Genomic DNA, 24773 nt, shown 5'->3' with positions numbered 1-24773 from the left:
TGGCGGGCCACATGTTGGAAAATGGGAATAAGATCGATAGATGCTTGACAAGGACTTAATGGGCCTTGAAGTTTTTTAAAGATTCTGTGCCCCTCTAAGAGTCTGTACTGCTTGTTGACATCACGGGGTGAACCTTCCTGGTGAACACCACACCTTTAAAGTGGAATGACGAATAATGCAGTGCAATCTTTGGTCTGTGTGTGTTTGGGACTATCTACAACAATGACAATATCGGCTAGGTAAAAACAATGACTGCAGATGCTGGAAACTAGAGTCTAGATTAGAGTGGTGCTGGAAAAGCACAGCAGTTCAGGCAGCATCCGAGGAGCAGTAAAATTGACGTTTCGGGCAAAAGCCCTTCATCAGGAATGAAACTTTACATGAAACACCAAATACAGCAACGTTTCTCAAGTCCAGTCACAATCCAGGGACGAAGGGGACACCGAGATTTAAGGTGGCGGGGCCCAGGCAAGAGATTCAAGAGGAACCAAAGGAAGAAACTTTTTGCACAGCAAGTGCTGCTGGCCTCAAACCCACTGCCTAGTCAGGTCATAGGAGCAGAGGAAACCATTAAAGGCAGATCTAAGGGAAACTGGATGGGCCTGGGGCACAGTTGGGATGGCTAGTAGGCCCAGAGTGAAGATGGCTCCTGGTTGGGAACTGGTGGAGCCTGGTCAGACTGCATGGAAGCCCCTATAGAAAGACTGTAATGTCAATCTTTTTGCCTTAATATCGTAATTTTCTAAATTATATGTATATATGTAATGGGGTGTAACTTTTTTTTTATTTTCTCTACTTTTTGTACCTAAGAGTCGTACCTAGGTTACTTTGTACCAAAGACAGTGCTGTGTGTTGGTGAAATTGTACACTTTCCACTGTACTCCTGTTCTATTGTAACTTGAGTACATGTGACAATAGACCTAAGTGTAATTCTAATGGAAATAAAGCAGGGAAATGGGACTGACTCCATTGCGTTGCACACAGCAACATGGACCCAATGGGTTGAATGGTCTCCTTTCGAGCTGTAATTACAATATAACATAACAACCAACAATCCTCTTGCTCCAGCCTGTTTATAGAAAATGTTGCTCTCCTCTATTAGCAAGATGATCTCACAGGTCACACAAATTGCACACTGACCATGTTACCAGTAAATCAGTCCTCACCTCCCAGATGTACTTTCTGAAAACATTTCCCCAAGTTTAACAGGAACTCAAATAAAAGAACTCAGTTGGAACATTTCCTCATCACGTTAAATCTGTGTGCATTGGAATGGAGGAGTTGAGGGCGGGTAGTGGGGATACCAATCTTTTAACCAAAACTAATCCGAACACACTACTGAACAAAACAACTCACTTCCCATCTTACTCTAAATGCAAATGATACTTCCTGAAAATTGCAGATGAACATTACAAATTTTCCACACCATTTTAAAACTATTTCCTCAACAGAAACAGCAAAAGGTTGACAGTCTTTTCTTCAGTAATATCAATAAAGCATTGTTTAAACACAACAACCACAGTCTTAGTGACCAACATGGTCTAGTTGGCTCTGTATTATGTCAGAGAAAACTAGAACACAAAAGCAGGCCATTCAGCTCATCAAGACTGCCTCATGACTACTCTTCAAACAGGTTATCTGGTGTGATTCTATATCCATGCTCTTAAAGTTTCTTTTTCAAGCAATTATCTGATTCAATCTGCCCTGAGTTTTAAGGTTCCATTTAAAGAAAGATTTGTGACAGAGAATTCCAAGTTTTCCCCTGTTTTTTGAAGATTTTTATTTGAATAGACTGAGGTGCGAGTGGGAGAACAGTCTACAATTGCAGTTTACACTGGGGCTCATGCTTGTTGGTCTGGATGTTGTTGTTGCTGATCTCAATCATGTTCCTGTACAGAAACAGGAGGAGAGATGCCACTCTGCACCCCAACACATCACTGTGACTTCTGGGTCTTGCTGTAAGTTCAAATGGGAGTCATAAAGACCACAATATGTGACAAACATTAAGTGACCAGAGAACAGGCTCACTGTTTGTTGAATCCCTCCAGATCCTTCCAGTGCGGAAGCAGGCCCTATGGCCCATCTATTTTGCACCAACCCTCCGAACAGCAACCACCCAGACCCATCCATCCCTAACCCTATTCCCTGTAATCCTGGATTTCCCATGGCTAATCCACATAACCTACACATTACTGGACACTACGGGCAATGTAGCATGGCCAATCCACCTAACCTGCACATCTTGGGATGAGGGGAGGAAACCAGAGCATCCAGAGGAGACACACAGAGAGACAAACATAGAGAGAATGTGCAAACTCCACAGACAATTGCCCGAGGGTGAAATCAAACCCAGGTCCCTGGCACTGTGAGGCAGCAGTGCTAACCACTGTGCGCCCATTAAGTGGGGTCTTTGAAGCTGGAGACCCTCCAGTTCCTATGTTCTCTTACTGTCCTAATTCGCTAATAACTTGTCACAAGCACAGAACAGTAGGTGTCTGGTCAGGCTTGCAATTGGACTGGAGCAACTTAAATATACACACCAATACGATGTGGAAGTATCACCTGACTGCTTACATTCTTTTTCAGTTGTGGGGCTGAAATGACATAGAAAAATAGCCAATAAGCTCAGAAGAAGTTGTAATCGTCTACAGACAACAAATCATGCTTAACCACAATGAGTACAACACCTGCCGTGATTTGAGTAGTGATTTTGATCAAAGCAACTAGTGGAGATCAGACAATCTAACTGAAAAGGGAAAGAATCTGCACAAGTAAGGAACTGAAAGTAAACTAAAAAAAAAGAACCTGATGAAGATGTGCAGCAAGCTAATTAGTATCTGCAAAAGGAAATTGGATTCATATTATAGATGGAATCATGTTTTGAATTAGTCCTAGTAAGGAGCTCTCCAGCCTGATGATCCAATTCTCACTACTAGAGGTGGATCTGCCATGAATATAATTTCTCAAAGGTAATTAGAGTAAAAGCTGGCTTAATTGGTGTCACACACATCCAGGAACAAGCAAACAATCCATTCATTCACTATTGTTGCTAAAGAAAGGGAATTAGTCAAGATCTTGACAGCAAATAGGATTCAGGGGAATTAGAAACATTTAAACATTGGACTAGATAGGATAATGGTCTAGTCCTACTCCCAAACATGATCAATGGGTCCTTTCTTCCTCTCAAAAGCAAGTTGCAAGGTAATTATTTAAATAAGGACCATAAAAGACTCTCCCCTTTCAGCCATGAAGGTCTCCAGGCCTCTATTGGTTTTCTTTCCCAAGCCTTGAATTTCCACTCACGGTCAAGAATCACAATTGCAAAGGATGCTAGCTCAAGCTTGAAAGATGGACAGTGAATGAGTAAGGAATGTGGATTTAATGACTGATCGCAAAGATCTCAGTGAATTTGTGCTTATGGCACACCAGTGAACTCGGATAGCACCAATGTATTCCAAAAGGAACCAAACAGTTCTTAAGCAGCAGTGAGTTCGGAGAAGAACATGGGGTAGATGATATGTAAAGTGTCTGGCTGCTTTCCATTCTCTCTGAAGGGGAAGAACACTGTGCGAGTTGCTGGTTCTAATTCGTTAACACACATTTCACACCATCAGACAAAGTCAAAATACACAACAGCTTGTAGATTTGAATTTTATTTTTGAATGTAGGCATTGGGCAGATGCAGTGTGATTGGCTTTTCTGTTGTTGTGCCTCCCCACATTCCAATTTTTACAAATTCAACGATCAGCGTTTTCCTAAGACAATGCAGTCTAATAATTTTTCTTTACATTTATTCAACAAGAGTAATATAACACTGGCCTGTAACAGAAAGGTGTGCACTTTGGTACTGAGTGAATTTTGACATCTGTTCTTTTTCTTTTTAATATCTTCACTCTGTTTCTTGTTCTTCTTTTTCTAGGCCTGCTCTCTTCTGTCTGGTTTATCTCACCAATGTCATAACCTACAACATGCACACAGTCACAGATACACAGCCTGTCTTTAAACTGTCAAAACAGGATCCTTGAGCCCATTTCCCAGTGACTCTCAAGCACGAAAAGATACATCCTGTTGCCTTCAAGCTGACACTAGGAACACTGCACTTTACAGCTGTACAGAATATTCTCCCTCATTGAGCAGCCAAAATAAACAAGATTTGGATGATGGCAGAAATGGAAAGTGCCGGCAACTGTGTGCTCCGGACACAAGGAAACAAACTGCTTCCTGTACAGAAACCCATGTGAAGAAAAGAGACTCTCGTGATCTGAGAGAAACAATAAAGAGTTTAGATCATCAGCAACATAAAGCTATGGAGACAACAGGAAAAATTTGTTAGGGACAACCAGTCCTTATAACAATGTATACTATTACTTCACCCAGAAGGGAGACTGTCCTCATTTTATTCCTTTAATCATTCTCACAATTTATCCGAGACTGTCTGGGCAGCAGTTTTCCAATGAGCACCATGATGCCAAGCTATCAAACAGCAGGGCAGTAGTAATGTTGGTGCAAGTTACTTATTACACAGGGACTCAGAACTCTAATAGTAATGTGCTCTGGTACGTGCACTCTGTAGTGTGGAGCTACAGATTGTGATAATCAAGGCTTCAAGTTTCCTTCCAGCACGTGACTGGCCAGGAATCAGCTGCTGGCAGGTGTTGGAAGCTGCTGGGCAAAGTTATGAGCGCATCTTGATTGGTTATCAAATTCTGGAATGGGACACAAACCCAAAGTTTCTAGCTCAGAGGCAAGGCTAACCATTGCAACCAAGACCTTCTACAGTCATAGTATTATCAGAATTGTAAGTGAGACACTAATGCTCTGGAGACAAGAGTTTCATTTCTTCTGCCGAATTCAAATTCAATTCATTATTAAAAATTAAAGTTTAGTCCCAGTAAAGCTGATCATTAAACTACTAGATTGCTAAAACAAAAACACATCTGGGTCATAAATGTTCTTTAGGGAAAGAAATCTGCCATCCCTTCCTAGCTTGGCCTATGTATGGAGCTCCAGACTCACAACAACGTGGTTTACTCTGAACTGCCCTTTGAAATGGCATGGCAAGCCTTCTCAAGGACAATTAAGAAACAAATGCTGGTACAATGCTGGTGAACACCAATATCCCAGGGATGAATTATTTTTTTAAAAACCCAAAATGTCTCCAACTTTAACGTCTCGAGCCCTGCTGCTGTTGGATTTTCTCCTGGTGGGTTTCTCATGAATTCCTATCCCCCCCACTTTTCCTGGAAATTCCAGCCTATTATTTCAAAGGCAGCTAGAACTTGAATTTAAATACTCCCTTTCATATCCACAGAAACCCAAAGTTTGAAATGTAGTCAAGTGTAATCTGGGCAACTTGGCAAACAACTATGAGATCATGACCAGTTATTCAACATTTCATGGATGTCGGTCTAAGGATAAAATCAACTAATGACACCAGTGGGAAGTCCCCTGCTGTGCAATGGTGGATAAATGAAGTTAGGTCAGGGCTAAATGCTGTTTAAATGTAACCATTTTCTTTGAGGTATATCAATGGTCTCATCCTTCCACTTGAGGGGGCAGACCGGACCTCAGTTTGACCTCTTCAATCTGCACAGTCGGAGCAGTAGCCTTCAGTTGAACCAGCCCAGATTGTTGGGCTAACATCTCTGTAGAAGGACTGGAACTCACAGATGGGAACTAACAGTCAGACTCAAACTTATGATCTGCCCACACTGTGAGGCTGAGTGCTGGGGCAGGAGCGCACAGTGGTGCTACCTGAAGAGATTGCTACCTTCCGAAATTAACTGGTCAATCAAACACCCAGCTTACAGCCAGTGAAACTGGCAATGGCTTCCACTGAAAAAATAAATGTTACTCAACCCTTAGCAATGCAACAGACTGAGATTTGATCATTATTTTCAGCTTTGGAAAACAGCAATAGCAAGTAATGAGATTGCATATCCAACATATTACTTCATCGCTTCAGAAGTAAGGTTAAGACTACACTGTGACTCTCACCACCCAGCCTTCAGTACATCTTCCCTCCCCTATCCCACAGGTTGCAATCTGCTGTCAGAATTCAGCACCATGGAATTCACTTCCAAAATTCCCTTGGCCTTTCAAATGGCTCATCAATGGGTGAACTCCTCATCCACTCTTACAGCCAGTAATTTCAGAGCTATCCAATAATCCAGGCAAAACGCTAATCTCACCTGTCATCAAAACCAGAATACAAAGGGCCAGATATATTGAACAATAAGAATTTCCTCAAAAGGTTCCAACACAATAGTGGGAGTACCTGTACTTTGAGGCATTAGGAGGGAAAGTGCATATCAGGAATGTTTAGGGCTGGAGTTGGTAATCTTTTACACCTGAAAAATTCTTTTAGAGAAAAAAAATGCCTGAAGTAAAAATGATTGCATTAGAAACGACTGGAAAAATAAATACTTGATGAATTGTCGCATCTCTCTTAAAACAAATGCATGCGTCATTTGAGGCTGCTGCATCTTTAAAGTTTTAATTTCTTTGTATGTCTATTAATCCTTCCAGTGTTTTGAATAGCTTTTTATCCCAGGAATAGGAACCAGACTTTTACTTTCCACGACCTTTCCAACATGATTTTTTTTTAAAAAGTGTTAATATAATCCACTTGGAGAAGACTGGGAACTACAGATGAGAAGTTAAAACTTCGCTCTAAAGCCACAAGTTTCCAACCCCTGGGATAGGAGGCAACTGCAAATGGACCCACTTGTTGCTCCAAATGCATGTAAATACAGTCTTGTTTCAAGTAAGAGATGCCTTTGGTTTGTTTGTTCAATACAGTCAAACTCCAATGTTCGCTTGTTTTCATCAGTTAAATCCACTATAACACATCTGCGACTACATTCTTCCAACCCGCAACATCTATGATTTTTAAATGAAAAGCCTGTAACATAAGACTCCAATGAAATAGTCTCATATTCTTATCTTTAAAACATTCTAAGACTGTAAGCGGATTGTGGTCAGTGTACACAACCATCTCCGACACATTGTTTGTGACATACATGTTAAAATGCTGCAAAGCCAATACCAAACTCAATAGTTCCTTTTCGATTGCGGAATACTTCCTTTGGTGGATGTTGATCTTCTTCGAAAAGTAACCAACTGGGAGTACAATCCCATCCTCATCTTCCTGGAAGAGTACAGCTCCAACTCCAATGTCACAAGCATTGATCGCGACTTTAAAAGGTTTTGAAACGTTTGGTGTAGCTTAAACTGGTTTGGTGGTTAATATCAATTTCAAATAGTCGAACGCTTCCTGGAATGGTTCTGTCCACCAAAATGTTGTGTTCTTCTTCAGCAAATCAGTTAATGATGCTGCTACACTGCTGAAGTTTGGAACAAACTTCTGATAGAATCTGAGTCCTAAGAATCAAAGCATCTCTTTCTTAGAGGTTGGTTGTGGAAATTTCTCGATGGCCTTTGGCTTTGCATTCTGTGGGGTCAACCTTCCATGACTGATGTTATGTCCCAAGAACATCACCTTTGCTTTCCTGAATTCCATTTTATTTAAGTTTATCAGCAGTTTTGCTTCTCGTAGTCATTCAAAGAACTCTGCTAGCTGTACCATGTGATATTCCCAGGGCTTACTAAAGATCACTACATTGTCCAAATAGACTGCACAATTTGTTAACACAGCCACAACTTTGTTCATGAGTCTTTGGAATGTGGCAGGTGCATTCTTCATTCCAAAGGGCATCACTTTAAACTGATATGGTCCATTTGGGGTTACAAATACAGAAATCTCTTTCTCAGACTCTGATAAAGGTACCTGCCAGTAACTATGCATTAAAACCATCTTGGCTTGTCTGACTTTCTTGATAGAGTCCCCCAATCTAGGAATTGCAATGGCATTGACTTTCCGATAATGCACGCAGTATCGTTGAGACCCATCCAGTTTGGGAACTAAGACGGTTAGCGAACTCAACTCGTTCTGGCTTGATTCAATGATATCCTTGTCAAGCACAGCCTCCACCCCCTTCTGGACCTGTCTGGCTTTGAAAGGATCTCCTATCAGTGGTAACAGTACTAACTACTCATGTACTCAAATAGCTTTTGTATTTCACATCTTTCAGAACCTCAAAGCATTTCAGGAGGTGCAACCACTGTGGTCATGTAGAAAATGAGAGAGCCAGCACAGGAAGTTCCCACAAACAGCAAAGCAGAAAGGGCCAGAGAATCTATTTCGGAGATGCTGGTTGAGGGATAAACACTGGTCAGAAAACTGCCTCAGGTAATGACCCTCAAAGGGTTAATGTCAAAGACTGGATTTGATCATGGCATAAAGATCACGGGTGGAGAATTGACAAGTCTGGCTTCAGATCCTGATGAGGTCTTTTGCGTGATCCCTAGCTCCTGATTGGCTTGCTTGACATAATTACTAAGAATATGTAACATGCAACTATCGCTATCATGCAATAAACTACATCCTGCACTTCAGACAAGTACCTCTTTCTTTTTAAAACTCACTAGTGGCTGATCTTCCATTTTTAACCAATAAGTTCTGCAGAAGGAGGACTGGTGGCTGCCTTTCACTTCAATCATTAGTTAGTCGTGGTTGATTCCACAAGACAGTAAAACTGGGGAGAACTTGCTCAGTATTCTTTGAAATTATATCATGGAGACTTTCACACCCACTTGAGGTGTCAGCCAGGTTTAACATCTCACCTGAAAGCAGCATCTCTCTTTCCACTCCTCTGGAGTATCAGCCTAAATTTTGACTTCAAGTCTATGGAATGAGTCTTCAATCCATTACCTACTGCCTCAGAAGCAAGAATGCTACCAACTGCACTCCACAGATCACAGAGATACCATGAGTCTGTCATTCATTTCTCCTAGTGCTCATAGGTCTTCATTGAGAGAGGATTTGGGCACAGGAGCTGGAATGCCTTGGGGCAAATGAACAGGACCTTGGTGCAACCACACCTGAAGTACTCCATGCAGATTTGGTCTCCTATCCAAGGACGATATTCTGCCTATGACAGAGTGCAACCAAGATTTACCAGATTGATTCCTGGGTTGCGGGACTGATGTGTGAGGACAGACTGGGTTGGTTGGGACTAATTCACTGGAGTTTATAAGTTTATATGGGTTGGGTGGGGGAGGAGATATCCTAGCAATTTATAAAATTCTAACAGAACTAGACAGGATAAATGCAGGAAAGACGTTTCTGATGCCTGGGCAATCCAGATCAAGGAGTCACATTTTAAAGATACGGGACGGGGTGGGGAGGTGCATCTAAGTCAGATGAGGAGAGAAGTGAGCCTATGGAATTCTCTGTCACAGAAAGAAGTTGAAGCCAAAGTATCAAAAGTTTTCAAGAAAGAAATAGATACAGTGCTTAGTGCAAAAGGGATCAAAGGGTATGGAGCAAAAGCAGGAATGATGTATTACGTTGGACGATCCCCCGCGATCCTATTGAATAGCAGAGAAGAATCGAAGAGTCTACACTTGCTCCTACTTTCTATGTTTTTACATATGAGCTTAGCCCTGGTGGGGGAACCAGAGATTCCCACAGCCTAATTACACCCACAGTGCATTGATGCACTAATTGCTTGGGCCAACAGATAGACCTGAGCTGTTTTAACACCCCTTTGAGTGGTTAATTTGTTATATTCAGAAGTGCTCTTACACACAACAGAAGAATTAATTTTCCCCATCACCAAATCACCCGTGGTGCTTCTTTCTTCTATTAACTCAGACTTATAAATCATCCATGTTTTGTTCAGGCCAATGCAGACCATCAAAGGTGAGGGAGGCACATTGAGTTTCTATTCAGAGGGCTTACTCTCATTTCAGCAGCTATCAATCACTCATCCAGCAAGTTGATAACTGACTATCCTCGCTACCAAATCACACTTGCATTCTTACGCATGAGAACATATCTTTGCTTTCAATTTGAAATGAGCTAGACAAATGGACTTTGAAGATTCACTTAGTTATGGTTATAATAACCTCTCAGAACCATGTGATTTTTTTAAAAAATCTATTGCAGATGCTAACAATGTTTTAGGAACAGGAGTAGTCACGTTAATTCTGTTTGCTGTCCAATTAGATCAGGACTGATCTGCTCCCCAATTCCACTCACCCATGCTCTATATCTCTGGATGCCTGTTCCTACTAAAATCTATTGGTCAGTCATAGTCTTGAAAGCTCCATTGCCCCAATACCACAGTTTTGGGAAAGACATTCAAATAAAGAGTTCAGAGGGTACCCTTATCATTTTCTATGTATTTTTAATGTGCACTAGGATTTTTTTAAACACTGTCATGAGCATTGTAAGTGCTCGGGCGGTTTGCAGTACAAGAGTGACTGAAATTATTATTACAAACTATTCTATAAATTGGCCTGAAGCAAAACTGTTACATAACCGTACAAAATGTGTAAACATAAGCATTTACTCTTGTAATCAAGTACTCTTTCATTGCCCTTCTTGGTCTGCATCCCCAGACACCAATCGACTTTAGAACATGCACATTTTGTGTTTCCACAAAATGTTCCTGAGGAAGGAGCAACATATTATTGTCCTAAATTATTAAACTGCTTTATAAAGCTGAACAGGTGTCTGTGGCAGATACTCTCGCTATACAAGTGCCGCGTATGGTATTCCTTGTAAATTAGTCTTTGCTGTGCATCAGCAAAATAATCAGCTAAAAGGATTGTCAACGGACAGACTTCAGGGAGAGCACTGGCTGGCAAACAGATTAAGATACTCGTGTCAGTCCCTGAGCTTTATCTCCAGAGACAGATCTGGAATCCAGCCCAGAACAAAGAAGACAGGCTGATGACCTCGATGAGTCAGCGTCAGGGAGCATGAGCATACGCTGAGGGACCAGCAGACATTCAAATGTTGGTTTCAATTTTCTGAGAGACTGGATTCAAAAGAAAAAAAATTAATCATTCTTTTGTCAATCTAAACCAGACTGTCCTCTCGTAATTAAATTATTTCAAGGTGCCCTGAAATAAACAGCATAATGCTTTTACTCTCATGTTTTCATAAATATAGGGGCATTGCCACTGTACAGGGCAGTATCCAGGCACGTGACAGTCTTGGCAAGAGATAGGTACAGTGTTCTCTGCAGCCTTTCCAGGGTTTTCTTTGTCACAGATTCTGCAACTGCTGCACTGAGCCATTTTACAATATGCCTTTAAAGTAACTCCTAAATGAGTCCTCAACATCGGTCTGGTGTAAACAAGGCATTCTAGCAGAGAAGAAAATCCTGGGATAACCCATTCATAGGACAGAATCCACTGCAGAAACTGTCTGAGGGAGAAAGGAACACCAGGGTATACTGGTAGGGTAAAATGAAGAGTGGTTGAAACATACACTGACTTGAAGGGACTCGATAGGATGGATATCCAAAAGATGTCTCTTCTTGTGGGGGAGATTTAAACCAGGTGACATAGTTTAAGAATAAAAGAAGATTACCTTTTAAGAGTGGGATGAGATTTTATCTCCCCACCATGTCAGAGGGTGGTTAGACAGTGGAATTCTCTTCCTCATAAGGTAGTGGGACTTTAAGTCTAAAAGGTTGAGTTGGGTAATTTTTTGATAGACAAAAGGAATCAATGCAGACAGAAAAATGGAGGTGAGATCACAACAAGGTCAGCCACAATTTTACCGAATTGTGCAGAAGGCTCAAAGGAACACATCTCTATCCTGCTCCCATGTTCTTATCTGAGATGGGCAGCATAAACACAGGAATGGCCAGCCTCTGTATGGATGGGTAAGCTGGAGAACCTGACATCAGAATACTGTTTCTCTTGCCACAGGCACTGCCTGATCTGAGTACTCCCTTCTGTCTTTATTTCCGATCTCCACAATCTGTATTTCACACTTGGCCCATTTCTGACTTGTATGTTCTGTGTCATTAGATTTCCGGCAAACTTACTGCTGTAACACAAGCTAATTCAGCCACAGTGAGAACAGCAAGGGGAGCCATGACTTTTGAAATTGCTACCGATACACTTTTCTTAGTCAGTTCTGAGGTGACCAGACCTCCTCTGGAAGGATACTGACAAGCTCATGATGATGATGATGACAAACACTACCACAGAACGCTGGAAGCCAGACTTTGATATCCGTAATGTCTGGAGGGCTGACTGCTTGGAAGGGCACTGAAGAGGAGAGCAAAAGCAAAGAACCAAGTTGGCCAAGAAGAAGCCAAAGCTTATAAAGGGAATGGACTGAGGCTGGATAAATGGAGTTGAGGTAAAGATCAACAATGATCTCAGTGAATGGCAGAACAGCTGTGAGAGTGTCTCTTTTTCCATTCGTTCACAAGATGTCGGCACTGCTGCCTGGGCCTGCATTTATTGTCCATCCCTAGTTACACTTGAGAAGGTGATGGTGAGCTTCCTTCTTGAACCGTTGCATTCCCTTGTATCTGCCATCTGTGTTCGTCTTGATGGTAGTGACCACAGGTTTGGAAGATGCTTTTTAAGGAGGTTGGTGAATTTCTGCAGGGCATCTTTGTAGTTAGAACACCGTGGCTACAGAGTGTCAGTGGTGGAGGGACTGGATGTTTGTGGATGTGGTGCCAATCATGCAGGCTGAATGATATCAAGCTTGTTGAGTGTTGTTGGAGCTTCAGTCATCCAGTCAAGTGGAGCATTCCATCACAGGTCTGACTTATGCCTTGTAGATGTTGGCCAGGCTTTGGGGAGCCAGGAGGGGAGTTCCTCGCTGCAGGATTTCTAGCATCTATCAGCAATGGTTAGACTCTCATGTTGGAAATGGTCATTTCCTTGCACTTTGTGATGGTGGTGTGTGGGACCTTGCCTGGAAGGTGTGATTGCCTCAGAATGACTATGTCAGGCAGTTGCATGACTGGTCAGTGAGACAGCTCTCCCAATTTTGGCACTAGGCTGTATCGGTTTGGGAAGGAGAACTTTGGAAATTAACAAGGCTGTTTTGGTTGTTGTCATTCCTGATGCCTAGGTCAATGTCAGATGGTCTTTTTGTTTCCATTCTATTTTTGAGACTTTTGAGCTGGTGAAACAACTGAATGTTTTGCTCCGCCATTTTAGGGAATAGTTTAGAGTCAACCCACTGAGAGTCTACAGTCACAGGCCAGAAAGGACAACCGAAGTCTTTCATAAAAGGTACCAGGGACTCCGATGGGTTTTTTCCAACAATGGTCTCCTGGTCATCATTACATGTTTCATTCCACATTTTGTAGCAGGATTCAAACCTAAATCCTCAGAATATTACCTTGATCTCAGGATTTGCAATCCACTGGGCCTCCCCTACCTACATGGTCAATACTTATTTGTATGTTGGTTCAGGGTGAGCCAAGAGCTTTTTCTTTTTAGCAAGTTACCAAAGCAAGGTAAATTAACAAATAAGAAAAGTATGTAGCAACTGCGCTGCTATGATCCTTGCCCAGAGTTTTTTTTGCCTGACTTTTTAATGTGATCTCATTCCTTGGCTTGCAGAGCTTTGTCCTGTTGTGATGATCTGGAATACAGCTGATCTAAATGGACTAATGAATCAGTTTTATGCCAAAAGAACCATTTGTGCTATAGATTCCAAGTATGATATCTCCAAGACTTCACCAACAGGATATCCCATTGGGAGAGTCATTATAGAAAACACTCTGCTTCTTTCTCATTGCGTCTAAGGGACTTAATCAAACAAATTTTGTCAAGTGCCTGTCTGCAAACAATGGTTATCGCAGGCTGGTCTGACTGTTGAAGACCGTGCCACTGTATTTGCTTTCTTGCCATTCTACTGACACAGAGTCTCTTTTCCAAATTTCTGCACAAGCTGGTTACACAAATCACATTTAAACTTGTCACTAACATGTCATGCTAACAGGTGGAAATGCATATTCATTTTCCTTGTCGGTTCTCAAACCAAAAAGACAAACAATTTTCACAGAATCAGACATAATTTCCATTTTTAAAATATCAGTGTTCAGTCTTCAGGTGAAATAACTTGGAAGACAGTCAATGACTTTTACTCTAACAGTTACTGCCCAGTCCTGCTACTTGTCATTTGTAGTGAAATATGTCAGCATCACTTGTAGTCCTGAATCATACCATAGTGTTTATACTAAAAGTTCTGAAGAAGTGTCAGTAAAACATTAAGTCTGATCTCTCTCCACAGATGCTTCCAGACCTGCTAGGTTTTCCCAACAATTTCTGTTTTGGTTTCTGACTTCATAGTTTTTTTTTATTTTGATTATAATATGCTGCTTTCAGCCACCATCAAAACAATTCACTTAGAGTGGGGCAAGTGAAGAGAAAGAGTATGAAAGCCAAGTTCCATGACTTTATCTCCAAAGTCCAATTTCTGGTTCAGCTCTTCCATTTTCATAAGCAGAGAGTTGCCATCTTTTACATTTCATAGTGCACAGTTTGAATGTTTCACACTTGCTTCCTTTCTCGATAAGAACAGGATTTAAACCTTCCTGTTCATAAAATTATGTTCCTTCTTGAATCAGCACAGTGAACAGAAGTATGTATTATACTCTGAACACTGATTTGTATTTCTACAGTCTGACAATCAGTTTTGTCAGTTCACTAAGCTTCATAATGTATGTTTAGGGCACCAAATAAGTAGCTTGGGAAGGTGAAAATTAATGACACTACCCGTAGTGACTGCAAGGACAGCCAGGTGGATCTTATTTACTGTGAAATGTTGGATTTGGGCTTTTACCCTGGGCCATAAGACCATAGGACATTGGAGCGGAAGTAAGGCCATTCGGCCCATCAAGTCCACTCCGCCATTCAATCATGGCTGATGGGCATTTCAACTCCACTTACCTGCATTCTCCCCGTAAGCCAATCAGGGAGCCTTGGCTTACTGACATAAACTGAGGTCTTCGTGCACTTTGTGTCTTTCACTGTGTCTCACACCTGCACACACACACCATGGGTGCTGGGGAAAAAATAAGCACTACCACACTTAGGTGGTAGTGTGGAGGTTAAATTATTAAAAAAAAAAGAACAGGAGTTCACAAAAATAAATAAATAAATAAACTGAGGTCTCAGGAATTCTCCTCACTCTAGGCACTGGCTCTGAATTGGCTGGTCAGAACCCATACTGTGCACATGTAAATAAAGGGTGACTTGGTGACAGGACACTGGCTTCTGCACTGTTATTTCACTACCTATAAATTTTATTTTCTTGTCAGTGAATGTGAAAAATTAGTGACTTTCTTTCTAAATTGGATAAAAATCTCCAGATTATAACTATGGCATTGACTCGAGCTGCAAAGCTGTCATATTTCCAGGTTGGTATGAGTTTCTCTTTCCGTAGAGAAAAAAAAATGAAACTGGGCAATCATCTCTATTCACCCAAGGCAGCAGTATTCAACTCCTGTCATCCTGAATTGAACTCAATGTTATCTCCATGAATCGAGGAAGCATTGCTACAAATGAAAAGCTCCAGATATGTTCAGTGATCTGAAAGTCCCTTTAAGTGGACCTCAGCTATGCACTGGTTTAATAACCGAGTCTCTTTCCAGTGTTTGTAACTGTCATCTGGCCACGCTTTGTGTTTACACACAAGTAAGGACTCCCACGTCCCCCACAACCCTCCACATACAGCCCCAACAAAAAAGTAACATACTTGATCTCAACTGAGATTGACTGTTTCACAAGCTTGTCACCATTTAAAATGCAGCAGCTGTGTGGTATGAGTAACTGAGTGACAAGTTCAGACTGTCTGTGGAAGGATAGAATCAACTGTAGTTCAAGATCTTGCTTACTTTCACATATTATAACTGGAAAGGCATATTAAATCATAAAAAAAATCAACTGGTGATTTGAATTCATATGCTTTCTTTTCACAGGATATTTTATAGTGAATCTTAGCCCTTGTTTTAAAATCAGATTAAAACTATATTTGCATGTTTTCTTAATTGCTTATTAAAATGCTTTCGTTTGCATTCTTGGCAGCCACTATCATGAATCTCAATGTCTTCAAACTCTGAATTTTGTGGGTACTGTGTGGCAAGGGCAAAAAATAACTTCAGGAATTGGATGGAGTAACTGCTCCCAGCAATGGGAACAGTTTCACTTGTCACAAGTTGAACGACATTGTAAGTATAGTGGAAAGACTGCTTATGTTTGCTATTTCTAATATAGTCAGTTCTGCTATAACGTGTGTTTCTTCAATGTGAAATGGCTATAACGCGGTTGAAGAATTTAGACCATTATCTGTAGATCACGAACGTTCCTTACATTGATTGGCTATAACACGATTCTGGCCCCACTAGTTTAAATGGTGCTGCTATTATGCAATTTTCTCATAATGTGGGATCGCACAGGAACAGAATTATTGCATTACGCCAGAACAGACTGTCAGGTGAAGCACCATATTAGTGAGAGAGAGCAATGAATGGACAGCCGTCTCTATTGTGCAGCAGCAAACTGAACAATGGCAGGTACGGACATAAAAAACTCCTGAAGAATTCTTGCTTAAACTATGTGTTTATTTTGCTTTCTCTTATCAGACCCACATCTCTTCCCATGCAGCCACTTTCTTCCTTACTGTCATTTAGCACTCACCACTTAAACAAAACATTTTTGCATTTAGAAAAATAAATGGTGTCACAGCCTTAGCACCTTTCCTTACGTGTCTACATTGGATCTTTGATGATAAGTTAATAATAGTCCAGTTACTGTCAGCCTGTATTTTTAGTTATGTTTGCATATTAAATTATAATCGAAAATCTAATTTTCCAAAATGTTGTCTATTAAGCTGTTTATCAGCTTGAATAGAATGGACCACATTTCATGTTGAAGAATGCAGATCTAAAGCAGGAATATGAAAATTGCAGAGAAAAGGAATTTCACATGGAAAATATCCAGAAAGCAACAATGAATGAACTTCTAGAATCTGGAAACGTTTTTGCTTTGGAGTGCACACCATGAACTCCAGCCAAGGGTTCTCAGCATATCATGGGCAGCCGCTCATTAAGATTAAACAGAATGTTAAACACGGAGTGCAGAGGGCAGCTTTTAGTTAAGGCTGTCTGGAAGTTAACAAGAACAACTCCCATCAGGCAATAATGTGGCAAAGTACATCACCAATCACACCATTGTTATATCAGAATGATATGATATAATTACTCATCTTTCCAGTAGAAAATGCCAGAGCAAGGTGGTGATTTAAAAAGAACAAAAGTATTTTTCAGAGGAGTGATCAAAATGTGCACAGAAGCAAAGAGGATGGGTTTTAAGGAGGGTGTTAAAAGGAAAGTTAAAATCACACAACACCAGGTTATAGTCTAACAGGTTTAATTGGAAGCACACTGGCCTTTGGAGCGACGCTCCTTCATCAGGTGTGATTTTTAACTTTGTACACCCCAGTCCAACACCGGCACCTCCAAATCATGTTAAAAGGAAGAGAGCTGGAGGAGCTCAGTTAGAGATTTCTGCAGAATAGAGCCTAGGAAGCTGATGACACAGCTCGTCGTATTAAACCCTGATGACATTTAAACAGGAGGCTCTGGCCTACACTGATGACTGAATCCTTACTCTACATTTGCTGACGCTCAAGTGGCCTTGATGTAGCTTCCTCCACTAGATCACTTCTCTGAGTAAATTTGGAAAACTATACCTTGTCAATCGGAATGATAGCTTTTCATGTTGAAAGTACATTTTCATGACAATATCACAAGGTTATTGTTCTGGTCAGCGCTCTGTGCAAAACTGACAAACTTTGTTGCATCCTTGGTCCTGCATGTGTTCCTGACAAATTTGTTTGAGTCTATTCTGACCTTCTAGCATGTGCTGCAATAGGCTGGGTGTATAGAGTTATAGAGATGTATAGCATGGAAACAGACCTTTCGATCCAACTCGTCCATGCCAACCAGATATTCCAAGCTAATCTAGTCCCACTTGCCAGCACCCAGCCCATATCCCTCTAAACTCTTCCTGTTCATATACCCATCCAGATGCCTTTTAAATGTTGCAATTGTACCAGCCTCCACCACTTCCTCAGGCAGCTCATTCCATACACGCACCAGCCTCTGTGAAAAAGTCGCCCCTTAGGTCTCTTTCCCCTCCCACCCTAAACCAATGCCCTCTAATTCTGGACTCCCCCACCCCAGGGAAAAGACTGTATCTATTTACCCTATCCATTCCCCTCACAGTTTTATAAACCTCTATGAGGTCACTCCTCAGCTTCCAATGCTCCAGGGAAAACAGCCCCAGCCTAATCAACCTCTCCCTGTAGTTCAAATTCTCCAACCCTGGCAACATCCTTGTAAATTTTTTCTGAACCTTTTCAAGTTTCACAACACCCTTCCGATAGGAAGGAGACCAGAATTGCACTCAATATTCCAAAAGTGGCCTAACAACTTTTTAAAATAAAGTTGTCTTCTGAGCATGCAAGACCATCAGCAGTTCATCTAGGGAGTGCATCTGATGTTGTTTTCTGTTTACTTTGTGTACAAAGAGTTTCATAAGCAAACCTCATCAACTTTGAATCAAAGGCTTTATGTTCTTGAGATGTTCTTGCAAGTTCATTCTCGTCAAGAATGAGGAAAATGGGCTTGTCGTCCATTTCAATAACCACTTTCAGACCAATGACATTGTCTGATAATTTCTCACATGTCCTTGTAACAGAGTGTGTTTATTTTTCCTATAACCATGTATCCCATCTCTATCTGACAGTGCTCAGGGTATTTGTAAACTGATCTTGGAAAACCCATTTTAGGAAGTACTCTGCCTAATCCTACAGTTAAATTGTCTCCTGCTATTATAGTTGATAATGAAAGATTGCAATGTGTTGTCTGCGAAAATGTGCACTTTCACAACTATTTTTTCCATAGAATCCTTTGTGTGGGAGCAGGCCTACTGGTCCATCGAGTCCTCACTGGCCCGGTGAAGAGCATCCCACCTGATCCCTGAAACCCTGCATATCTAACCTGTGCTCACCTGGACACCGTGGGCAATTTATCACAGCCAATCCACCTAACTTGCACATCTTTAGACTGTGAGGAAACCCACGCAGACCCGTAGAGAATGTGCAAACTCCACACAGACAGTTGCCAGAGGTGGAATCAAACCCTGGTCCCTGGCACTGTGAGGCAGCAGTGCTTATTGAGCCACCATACTGCCAAATGTAACACATGAAAGCATTTAACAGAATAAAATTTTCTGTCAAAATATGACAAGGCTAAAGGTTTCACAGTTATTTACATGTGACCAATAGAGCAAAATCAGGCAAGGAAAGCGAAGAAATCCAAAATGTTGCTTCTAAAGTTGCATCACTCGACTAAAATGGCATCTTGTTTTTTGCTGTCATTGATTTGAATGTCATAATGTTTACTCCACTGAGAGATATAAACTTTCTGCTGTCTGTTTAGATAAGTCATAGTCAAAGAGGCAGAGTATGACATGGGTGATTATTCGGCTGATCAGCCGATATTGACTCGCTGTAGAGCGATCCAAACTAATCCTACTCCCCTAGCTCCAACCTTTTAGCCCTGCAAGTTAATTTCAAATCACCATCCAATTTTCTTTTTGAAATTATTCAGTCTTGGCTTCCACCATCCATAAACGTCATGACCATTTATAGAACATAGAATTGTACAGCGCAGGAATGGGCACTAGGGACCCCACACTTTGTGCCAAACATGATGCCAAAATAAACTAATCCATTCTGCCTCCCCTTGGTCCATATCCCTCCATTCCTCACATATTTATGTGCTTATCTAAAAGTCCCTTAAATGCCCCTACCATACCTGCCTCCACCACGACCCCTGGCAGCACGTTCCACACTCCTCTCACTTTGTAAAAAAGACTTACCCCTCACATCTTCTTTGAACTTAACCCTTTTCATCTAAAAGCATTCCCCCACCCCCTACCCCCTAGTTTTAGATTTTTCAACTCTGGGGAAAAGATTCTGACTTTCAACCCTATCTTTCCATCTCATACTTTTATAAACTTCGATCAAGCCTCCCCTCAGCCCGTGCTGCCCACAGAAAACATCCCCAGTTTTTCTAGCATCTCCTAGTAGCTCGTACCATTTAATCCATGCAGCCTCCTGATATACCTCTTCTGCATCCTCTCCAAAGCCTCCATATTCTTCCTGTAAAGTAGCAACCAGAATTGAACGCAATATCAAAATGTGGCCTAACCAAAGTTTTATAAAGCTGCAACGTAACATCCAGACTCTTGCACTCAATTCCCCGACCAATAAAGGCAAACATGCCTTAGTCCTTCTTTACCACCTTATCAACATGCATGACCACTTTCAAGGGTTATAGACTTGAACCTCAAGATCCCTCTGTACATCAATGCTGTTCAGGGTCCTGCCATTAACTTTATACTTTTCCTTTAACATTTGATCTCCGAAAGTGCAGCAACTCATATTTATGCAGATTAAACTCCATCAGCCATTTCTCTGCCCATATCTGCAACTGATCTATATCCCACTGTATCCTTTGAAAATCTTCTCCACTATCCACAACATCATCGATCTATGTATTGTCTGCAAACACAATGGAACACCACTATTCACAGATCTTTCACCATTACCTTCTATGGGCAAGCGAATTCTGAATCCACACAGTCAAGTCACCATGGATCCCATGCATCTTAATCTACTGGATGAGCCAACCATGAGGAACTTGTCAAAACTCTTACTAAAATCCATGTAGACAACATCCAGTGCTCGACCCTCATTATCACCTCTGTCACCTCATCGAAAAGTTCAATCAAGTTTGTAAGGCATTACCTGCCCTGCACAGATCTTCTGAAATTGTCTGTTCTTGATGAGGAATCTAGCACCAATATATTAAGAGTTTCGAGTAGATTCCCTACAGTGTGGAAAGAGGCCCTTCGGCCCATCCAGTCCACACCGACCCTCTGAATAGTAACCCAACCAGACCCACATCCTTCTGACTAATGCACCTAACACTATGGGCAACTTAGCATGGCCAATTCACCTGACCTGCATTGACTCAAAGGGTCACTGACAGTTGTGAAATTGAGTAAATATCTTGCCAACGAATTGACCAATCTCTGAAATCACAGAAGATCCTGAATTGACTCTGGAATTGGAAATTCTGTAATATTTTTTCCTTTTGTGAATTTGGCATTGTACCCTCGTGATTGATAATGTGTCCCAAAAAATAAGTGCATGTCATGGAGTATTCAAACTTGTTGTTAAGTGTGAGGTCTTCTTCCTGTAAATGACTCAGAAATGTTCTTATTCTGAGATTGTGGCCTTCAGCTGATTCCCCATGAATTGGCATTCCTGTGGCATTCCACTAAGTCTTTTCGACATTGTCCTTTTAGAAGGTTTCAGGTGATAAAATGGTCAACAACCAAAGCTTTGAAATGGGGTTCTGAAAGTTGATCTAATAAACCTATTGAAAGTCACAATTTGCATTCAGTTTAGTGAATAAAGGGGTCCCCAATTTAGAAACGTCTGACTTACAAATGCTCATATTTATGAATGCGGTTCCATACAGGGGTGTAATTGTAAAGATCCAACATATGAATATTTCATGCACTTATGAATGGTTTCTTTATATTGATCTGGCTTGCATGCAAATCGACCTGTGGATGGACTCAGGAACAGAACCCATTCTTAACTTGGGGACTGTCTGTACTTTGTTTTTGGCCAGTTTTGCTATACTTTCATTTACTGTGGACATAACGTGGATTTCACCTATCCCTGCCTTATGGAGTTATATCAAACCAATGCAAATACAAATGGGACTATTGGGTTTGGGTACTGGAACCAGGCAAGAATGCCACTCTGCTGACTCCGAGACTGGGGAAACAGCCCATTTTTGGTTATTAAATCCCTTCCAGCCCAAATCTCCACTTGCTTCATTAATGAATGTGGTACTTAAAGAGATTATAAAAAGTCATATACTTTTAGCAAATTGTTTCAAGGAGATAATGTATTCAGCTATCAATCTTCCTAGACTTTTAACAGTTTTGTATACTCCTGTTTTAAGTGACTCGTCCTTCTGTTAATTAACTTCTTTGACTTTCTGAATAAGATTCAAGTAAGTGTAAGCTCTCTGATCAAAAATGAAATTCTTGGTCAAGAAAGACATATAAATTCTCTGTTCTGAGATTTCCTCTAGGTTCAGCAGTTGCTTATAACATAGTTAATTTAATTCCTCCTGGACCATGTAACTGAATTTTTTGTTGGCTATCAGTAATGTTTTACTATCTACCAGTTCTTTGCCAACAAGACTGTTACAATCACTACAGTGTCCAACATGATGTTTCCCAGATGTTCATTGATGTCACGTGCCAAAATGTCTAATCAGGATCATTGATCTCTTAAATGAAGACCTCTTGTTTGTTCATGGTTCCATGTGTGAATACTTTATTTTTAAGAGATGTCTTAGAGTCAGTGCTCTGCCTTTACACATTGAAAGAAAACAGGTCATTTTCAAAAAAATGAAAACATTTTGTTTTTAGTGGTTGGACATTCATCACGTCTGAGGGGTTTTGGGCATCACAGATTTTCCAGAGATTTCTGGCCTCTTGTGGTTATCCTCCCTGCTGTCTCCTTTTCTTGGGAATCTTTTACTGTACTGTTCTTAAGATATTAGACAGACTCGGTAAACTGTGCCAAGTTTCTTTCTGTTGAGAATTGATCTGTTCTGCTTCTGCATTCCTGCTTCTCTTACCAAGTCTTGCATTTCCTCAAGTGTGGGGTCTTCTTTTGTCTATAATAAATCTGACAAAGATGCATCAACAATACCTACAACTGTATAATTACTGATCAATTATGTCTTCAAATCTTCACATTCTACACTAATCTCTGGGAATTATTATCTATTGCTTCACTAAGATTCCGGAATCTTTGACAGATTTCTTTCGTCTTTCCAGAATTTTATCAGTGATATGATTAAAACAATTATCAAAAGCATTTGAGGCATCACCAAAGTTGTCTGACGCTGCTTCATGAATCCCTTGTCAGAAAAGTATATTATCTGCTATCTTTCCAGACATCTTTCTTATAACAAAGTGTGTTAATTTGTTCTGTATCTGTCTTGCTATCCAGCTGTGAAGCATGCTGATCGTAAAAACTGTCTTTTCCACAATGGCCATTTTTATACCTGCTTTGGTCCATTGCTGCAATTAATTCTTTCTAGCAATGAGATTTTGGATGTCATGTGTTTAATAGGTGCCCTTATTCTTTGTTTTAAATTATCTTGCAGAAATGGAATTTGTCCACTTCTTTTGTGGTATTGGAAGTTTCTTACCCCATTTTTCTGAAACTTCTGCTGCTGTATTTTTTTCTCCTTGGAACATCTTGCTACTAGATCATAGTTCATTAAAAATGATGAAAGTTGTTTAGAACAGCTCAAACTTCTGAACAATTAATTTTTTTTAAACCAAACCTCTGACGTAGCATCTTCATAGTTCTTAAATGCTGTCACTTTCCCGATTCTGCCTTGTGGCTCCTGTGTGCAATAATATTTCTTCAAACTGGAGCTGAAGAATATTTCACTTTAGAGATTTTTCCTTGTAGCCTGATTATTTCTGCTCCATTTCCCAAGTCTGTCGGAAGGTTCTCTTCCCCCAATCTTCCACCTTCGCTGAGATAACTAGGAATGGGAACCAACACCAGCCTGCATTGTAATCTGGATGTCTTGGCTATCGACTTTCTTAGTTCAATGACTCCAGCATTTCTGTGCATCTGCTCTGGAATTTACACCTTTCCAGCGTATTTCCCTTCAGATTGAAGTTACATCCTTCAGAAAATAGATTTTCTTTTCTTTTTCGGGTCTTTGCTGTTGTTTGCAGAAGCTGCCACTGCCACCAGTTTTCCACCACTACTGCCTGCCTGCAGAGGTTTGAGGTGGATTGGCATCATCCATCTCTTTGGCACCACTTGTTGAGAAATCAACAGGCAGGTAACGTTGACAAAAAAAAATTCAATTTTTGAGTGCACTGTATGCAATTTACAAAAGAACTTCCAAGTATCATTTTTGTTTTGGTTTTCCCCCAACCCCCTCTCTCTCTCTCTCTCTGACTGGCCATGTCTATGTGCTTATTACAATGGCTGGTGGTTATCAACCTCTTCCAAATATTAACCTTTTCAGACCGATGTAGAACACTGGGGACTTGAACAGTCCTGATTGCAGACCATTTGCAGTCTACATGCAGCAACTTTCTGCTCACACTGCCAATGCTGTAAATGATGGGCAGGATCGTGGCTCAGTGGTTAGCACTGTTGCCTCACAGTGCCAGGGATCCGTGTTCAATTCCAGCCTTGGGCAATTGTCGTGTGGAGTTTGCACGTTCAGCATGGGTGTGCTCTGGTTTCCTCCCAATGCCAAAGATGTGCAGTTTAGGTGGATTGGCCATCATATCCAGGGATGTGTAGGCTAGGTGTATTAGCCATGGGAAATGCAGGGTTACAGAGATGAGGTGCATATGGCTGGGATGCTCTTTGGAGGTTTGGTGTGGGCTTGATAGGCTGAATGGCCTGATTCCAAGCAGCATGGATTCCCCGACCCTCCAACCGCCACCAGGACAGAACCCCACTGGTCCTCACCTACCACCCCACCAACCTCCTTGTACAGCGTATCATCAGCCGTCATTTCCGCCACCGCCAAACGGACCCCACCACCAGGGATATATTTCCCTCCCCTCCCCTATCAACGTTCCGAAAAGACTACTCCCTCTGTGACTCCCTCGTCAGGTCCACAACCCCCACCAACCCAACCTCCACTCCCGGCACCTTCCCCTGCAACCGCCAGAAATGCAAAACTTGCGCCCACACCTCCCCCCTTACTTCCCTCCAAGGCCCCAAG

The 24773-nt window shown here is 41.3% G+C and overlaps 1 protein-coding gene and 1 long non-coding RNA gene across 2 annotated transcripts in view; one reads left to right on the top strand and one right to left on the bottom strand.

Moving 5' to 3' along the window:
• Positions 1-24773, bottom strand: part of dtx1 (deltex 1, E3 ubiquitin ligase) — a 240970-nt gene that overhangs the window by 127616 nt on the left and 88581 nt on the right. The gene's annotated exons all lie outside the window — the stretch shown is intronic.
• LOC122562635 lies at positions 11594-18987 on the top strand. Its single transcript, XR_006315378.1, has 3 exons — positions 11594-11744; positions 15925-16067; positions 18807-18987. It is a non-coding gene; the product is annotated as an uncharacterized LOC122562635 (long non-coding RNA).

This window comes from Chiloscyllium plagiosum, chromosome 25, assembly GCF_004010195.1.
Source record: "Chiloscyllium plagiosum isolate BGI_BamShark_2017 chromosome 25, ASM401019v2, whole genome shotgun sequence".
In the NCBI taxonomy this organism is placed as follows: Eukaryota; Metazoa; Chordata; class Chondrichthyes; order Orectolobiformes; family Hemiscylliidae; genus Chiloscyllium; species Chiloscyllium plagiosum.
The sequence above is the reverse complement of the archived record's forward strand: the minus strand, read 5'-3'. Positions and strand labels throughout refer to the sequence as shown.